The following is a 6786-nucleotide window of genomic DNA, read 5'->3' on the forward strand; positions in this document are numbered from 1 at the left end:
AATTTTGTTTTGATGCTTCTTCATAATTGGATTGAGGTTATACATTTGGGGCAGAAACACCACTGACGCGATACTGTGTCCTTCTCAGTGCATCATACCAGAGGTACATGATTTCAATATGGGTCATCACTGAAGAATCATGGGTATTAATTTTATTCCATTACCATCATTATTTATTTTGCTGTTCTAATTGGCTCATCCTCTTTTGAAATCTCAACCCATCTGCTTCCTGTTAAGCTGACTTTCCAGCCACCGCTCATCAAAAACGCCTATGTACTCCCTGGCATACAGGGCAGGTTGTGGGGGTGAGCTTACAGCCTTTGCAGGGACAGACAGGTTTCACGGGAACTTACGGAGGCATCTTTTCAGCAAGGGCTGGGCCTTTTCCTGGAATCGGGCAGGTTCCAGTCAAGGAAAGTCAGTCCAACTCCAGGGGCAGAGGCTTCCAGGAAAGGCTGAGCCTAGCCAGGTAGGCCCAGGCCCCCCCACTGCTCTCCCGTCGCTCATCCTGCCCTCCACAGATCCATCCCAATCTTGACTTCACCCGTATCAGCACCAGACAACCTCACGTGGAGTTTTTGTTTGCTGACTGCCCCTTCTCACCTTGCTGCAGAGTCAGTTGCTGAGGAGCCCAAGTGGCAGACAGCAGGACAGCCCTTGACCAAATTCCTTCTCGCACAGGAAGTGCTCTCCACCCAGGGGACAGTGCCAGCTCTCCCAGCCCCAAGGGCAGCCAAAGCAGACAGAGCACTGAAGTAAGAAAAACTAGTTGAGGAGAAGGGAGACTTAGGGGAGAAGGCTCTGAACTCAACATCTTATTTGCTCTCTTTAAGATGCGTGAGGAGTGTCTGCCCCGGGAAGGGAGTGGACCCCGGCTGGGAAGCCAGGCAGCCAGGATGCACAGGCCCCACTGCTGCTTCAACCTCAGAGTACAGGCCTGCAAATTTTCACTATGCTGACATACTCATAACACACTGACATTTTTAACACGCTGGACACATCTACGACGTAAAAAGTGGCATCACATTCCAAAACACCTGCTTTTCTCTCCAGCCAAGTACTGATTGTACCTGAACATTTTGCCTACAGCCTGATCTTTCCTGTCCTCTGTGACCCAGCTCCAGGCCCATTTTCTCACAGAAGCCCCCCAAGTCTCCCCCAGCCTCTCTAAGCCTCCCTGATACCCTGCTCTGAGCTTCCCAAGTCAGCAGTCATTACTGTGCAGGGCCAAATTTGGCTCCTTACAAGAGTGCTAATTCCTCACGGTCAGAGGCCTTGTCCATCCGGCAGGGTACCTGACGCCACCACCCACACAGAGCAGGGACAGCAGGGATGGTGGCTGATGTGCTGACGTAGCCCAACAGCACTTGACCAAGTGGTTTTTGGATGGAAGAGCCCCAGTTTGGTCCCCTTCTCATCCTCTGTCTCACTCTCTGTCTCTCTTCATTTCGGTCTTCCTTGGGCCAAGTTCACCCCCTTCTGGGCTGAGCCCACAAGAGAGTCAGTCTGGTCCATCTCTAAGGTCTTAACGCTGGAATTTCTACAGCGCAAGCTCGCCCTTGAATTTAGAAGTTCTGTTCGCGCCCATGTGTGCTCACGTTGATTAGCTGTTGTGCCAGAACCTCAGGCCGGCTTCTTCCCATCATGGTCCACTGACGCACAGCAGGAAGGAAATGTTGCTCCTCTCACCTCTCCCATTTCCTCTTTCTGTGCCACCCCCCCACCAGCCGGCCCCCTCCAGCCACCCAACGTGTGTCTCTCTCCTTTGGTACATCTGCCCAAGGTCTGGTGCACAGAGCCTTGGCACGGGGCTGCTTTCAGCTAAGGGGGTGGAGAGGGTATGTAACCTCTTTACTATTTTGCCTTGGTACAAACATATTGATTTGAAATCACTATATTCACTCATTTGTCAAAATAGTTTCTCACCACATATCACGTGTTAGAGGTAATGTAGTAGATCTCCAGATGTTTCCTCTGTGGATCAGACCAAGCTGAGGTTATCACACCCATTTTGCAGACAGGGTTGCCAGGGCTCAGAGACGAACAGTCACTTGCCCAGAAGCACACAGTTGATAGGCGCCAACTAGATTTTCTGACTCCCATCCCAGTGCTCTCTTGCCCACAAAGCATGTGAATATTCTGTTTAATTCTTTGCTCCTTCCTTCTCCCCAGCCCCTCCAACTCAGATCTAGTTAGCTATTCCAGGAAAGAAATTATTTCTTACTCATCTGGGGATCCCTCAGTAGTTGACAAGCAGTAGACACGCAATAAAAGCCTGTTGGGTGACACAGCTTCTATGTAGAAAGCCTTCCCATATTACCTACTCCTAGCAAAGCCTTGTCCCAGTACCTTTTGGACACAAAGACTCCTCTCCCTGGGGCTCCTCTGGGGCCCAGTTTCCTGACCGGAGAGCAGTTGTAGATGGTTGGACTTGATTATGTCCATATTTCACCAGCTGTGACACCCTGTTGTTGGCTCTGGAACTTGGCCCAGGAGAACTGCTGTCCGTCCTTCTGGGAGCAAATGACTGGAAACCAGGATGCTCGGTCAGCCCAAGGTCAGGAAAGGCAAGCAGCAGCAGCTGGGCATCCCCTCAGGCAGGTACCAAGCAAAGAAGACAACATCGTGGAGGGCTTTGGGAACTGGTGCTGCTAAAATAAAAAACAGACAGAGACCAGCCTTGAAAACTCTCTGAGCAGACAAAATCAGTTTTGTCATACAAGCAGAGTTTAATTTAGCTCGTTTTGTGAGATTAACTTGACCTTGGTCATTTCTTGCTTTTGCCTCTGAAAATCATGAGCAAAACTTGAACTGTTTCCTAAGGTTGATAAGAGGCGACCACTAACCAATTCCCTGTCATTTAAGAAAATTCTAATACTAAGCCAATCACTGTAAGGGAGAAAGTCACTGCTTTTCTCACTATATAAGATGCTTTAGAACAGCTCACCCCTCAGCCTCGTTCCATGTTTTGGTTTGAGCGCTCCCGGTTTGCAAACTGTCTTTTTTGGGTGTGCACGATACATTTTTACTAATTACTACTTCGATGATTCATTGGTTTTACTTTGGCTATTTATGAATCTTTGACAGTGTTCACAGCTGAGCCTGGAAGTGGGTGGGAAGCACAGGCGGACTGAACTGCCAGCTTACGGTAGCCAATTTCATTTCTCCGAAATTCTTTTCAACACTTTCAAGGGCATGGAAAGCTGACTGCCAATCAACAGCTGAGAACTGGAAGCCTTACCTGACCACTCCTTCACCTTTCCACCCCATCTGTTCATCCAGGGGACCCTCCCTAAGTGTCTGTCCCTGGCCCAGGGGGCCTGACTACCCCACTTCCATCCTCCACCCCCAGCCAGTTGGCTGACTGCACCTCTCTTCCAAATCCAGATGTTTCCCCTCCTCAACAGATAAGTTCTGTAGTTTTATTAAGTTGTTGACTATGGCAATTTTCAGACATATATCCCCCCAAAGTGCCAGAATAATATAATGAACTCCCCTGTGCTCCTCAACCAGCTTCAACAATTATCAACTAGTGGCCAATCTTTGGCACCTATACTCCCACCCACTTACCCCTTCCTATATGATTTTGAAGCAAATACCAGATATCATATCTGTAAATATCTGCGTATGTACCTTTAAAAGATGGTCACACCTAAAAAAGTTAACACTAATTCCTTAATATCATCAACTATCCAGTCACTGGCCTCATACATTTTCCCCTTAAGTTTGTTTATTCTAATCAGGATCCAAATGAGGTCCACACGCTGCGAGTGGTTGATATATACTTTAAATCTTTTAAAATCTATAGGTTCCCTCTTCACCGCCATCATGTTGTTTTTCCTCCCAACTTACTTATTGAAGAAAGTGGTTGTTTATCTTGTATGTAAAGTTCCCCCAGTCTGGATCATGCTGACTGTATCCCGGGTGTTGTTTTGGTGGACTCCCCCCCGCCCCAGCCTGTTCTCCTCCCATCGCCCAGAACACCCTCCATCCCATTCTCCTCCCGCTCACCCGCCCCCCATCTGCACACCCAGTCCTTGCCGTCCTTCCTCAGGGCACCCCGGGCCCGACCCCAGCCTCTTCCCTCTCGGGGAAGGAAGTATCTGGCTATAAAAGAATAATATTAATAGCATGAGGGATCCTCGTGGTGATGAAACTATTCTGGTGGTCACACAAATCCGCACATGTGCTAAAACTGTGTGGAACTAAATACACACATATGCACACAAATGAGCACATAGAAAACCGGTAAAATCTGAACAAGGTCCATGGATTTTATCAGTGTGAATTTCCTGGCTGTGGTGTTATACTATAGTTTTACAAGATGATACCATTGGGGGAAACTGGGTTAAATGTATATAGGATCTCTCTGTATTATTTCTTGCAATTGCATGTCTATAATTAGGATAATTTTATTTTTAAATAAAAAGCTAAAAATTATTACGAAATATTGAACTATTTGTAAAACACATTTATGATATAGTAATATATGCATTTCATTATTAACACATTTAAAATTATCTAGCAATGGATCTTACAACTACCATGACAGTGATGAGTATAAATGCTATTTCAAGATAACCTGTGACAAGGTCCTACTACTACTCTGTGTTTTATTGCCTACATTCATAATTGAAGGAGATGCTAATTTTGTTAAAGGTTAATGAAAATAAAAATGCAAAATTCTTCCTATCCAAGTTCAGGGTTCTTCAAATTATATCATGGACCTCCAAGTTAAGAACCCCTGCCGTGTTGAAAAAGACAACTTTCCCTCCTCCGTTACACAAACTGTAACGAACATAAAGGGCAAAAAGAGAGCGAAGTAGAGGGAGCGTCTGTGGACAAGAAAGCGATAGCACTGCGTTGGTCACGCACGGTGAGGCATTTGTGAATTTTTAATTGATGGTTCCCCATACTGACCCTCCCTCCACTCAAACAGCCTGATCTCAGGAAAGGTTCTCGAATTTCTCTTTGTCTTTTGAGTACAGGAGTTTGAGGACATTAAGGTTCTCTATCTTGTATCAAACTGAAAAATTATTAGCGGGTTGGGAAGCAGACGAGAGGCTAAGGGAAGCAAGTCGATAAAGACAGTAGTGAGACCCTGGACTGTGCCTCCTGGGTCTTGTGGGAGTCCTGGGATTTGTGGGATCCAGGGACAGAGGGATATGGCACATGGTGAATCTAAGGTGAATAGGGCCACAGGCAGCCCCATCCCATGCCTCAGCCTGGCACAGAAGCAACCAAATGAAGCATTCAATGAACTGCCAGGCGTGAAAGTGCTGGTGGACCATACTGAGTGTGGAGGGATGGAACTGGTCACCAACAGGGAGGCAGGAAATGATGTCCAAGTGGAGGCCCACATGGACAGAGCCATCAAGAACCAGGTGGCACCATGATGTCCTGGGCCTCGGCACTGACTGCATCTCCTGGAACTGATGCAAATTTAGGCAAGGCGTGACCCTCACAGTGACTGAGATTTATTTTTGCAATATCCTGAGGGTTGGGTCTCAAAGTAGAAAATAAACTGTCCTAGAAAAAGCCGATCATACTTAAGTTTGTGACCAAGGGCTAGCAGCACTTTCAGAAGCCAGGGCATAGCTTCCACAGCAGGTACTGTTGGTGATCCTGCTATACCCTGCCTTCCCCTACTGAGGCTGACTTACAACCCACACTGCTTTGTCTGAGGGCTTGCCGTGGCTAACAAAGCCTGATTTACCCCCCAGCCAATGCAGCATGCCAGAAGTTCCCGGGAAACAATACTCCTGCCCATCAAGAGCCCTCCACCAAAGACTGGGGTGAGTTGGTACGAAAACACCCCACCTCCCTTACCCCTCAGGTGGAATAACTCTGAGGTGTGTGTTCTGTACTGTCTCCTTGAATTTCTCCAGTGGGTTCAGCTCCAGCTACGCTTACTGGTTTGATAACACATCCTGTACTAGGGGCCTTCCCTTCCCTGCCTCACTTCCCCCTCCCTCGCCTGTGTCTCCTTCATCTCCCAAATAAACTACTACTTCAACTACATGACCTTACCAATAGCTGGTGTTGTCTGACTTATAAAAACAGCAATTTCTTATACAGTAGTCCCCCCTTATCCACGATTTCCCTTTCTGCGGTTTTAGTTACCCGGGTCAACTGCAGTCTGAAAATATTAAATAGTAAATTCCAGAAATAAACAATTCATAAATTTTAAATTGTGTGCCATTTTGAGTAGTGTGATGAAATCTCACACCACCCTGCTCCATCCCACCTCGGACATCAGTCATCCCTTTGTCCAGTGTATCCATGCCATACACGCTACCTGCCCCTTTGTCACTTAGCAGCCGTCTCAGTTATCAGCTCGCCTGTCTCAGTATCACAGCACCTGCAGTCAGGTAACCCTAACAGTATGTCATACTGTCTCTGTCACTCACCTCACTCCATCTCATCACACAGACACTGTGTCATCTCACGTCATCACAACAAGTACAGTCCAATATTTTGAGAGCACAGTCACATAACTTTTAGTACAGTATATTGTTATAATTGTTCTCTTTGATGATTACTGTTGTTAAGCTCTTGCTGTGACCAATTTATCAATTAAACTTTATCATAGCTATGTATGTATAGGGGAAAAAAACAGTATATAAAGGGTTTGGTACTATCTGTGGTTTCAGGTATCCACTGGGGGTTCTTGGAACATATCCCCCAGAGATAAGGGGGGACTTCTGTAACTCAAACAGAAATTTCCACTTAAATCTTTGCCTCGGGGTCTGTTAAGATAGTTATCTACATACTCTATCCAAGGAT

This window comes from Rhinolophus ferrumequinum, chromosome 17, assembly GCF_004115265.2.
Source record: "Rhinolophus ferrumequinum isolate MPI-CBG mRhiFer1 chromosome 17, mRhiFer1_v1.p, whole genome shotgun sequence".
In the NCBI taxonomy this organism is placed as follows: domain Eukaryota; kingdom Metazoa; phylum Chordata; class Mammalia; order Chiroptera; family Rhinolophidae; genus Rhinolophus; species Rhinolophus ferrumequinum.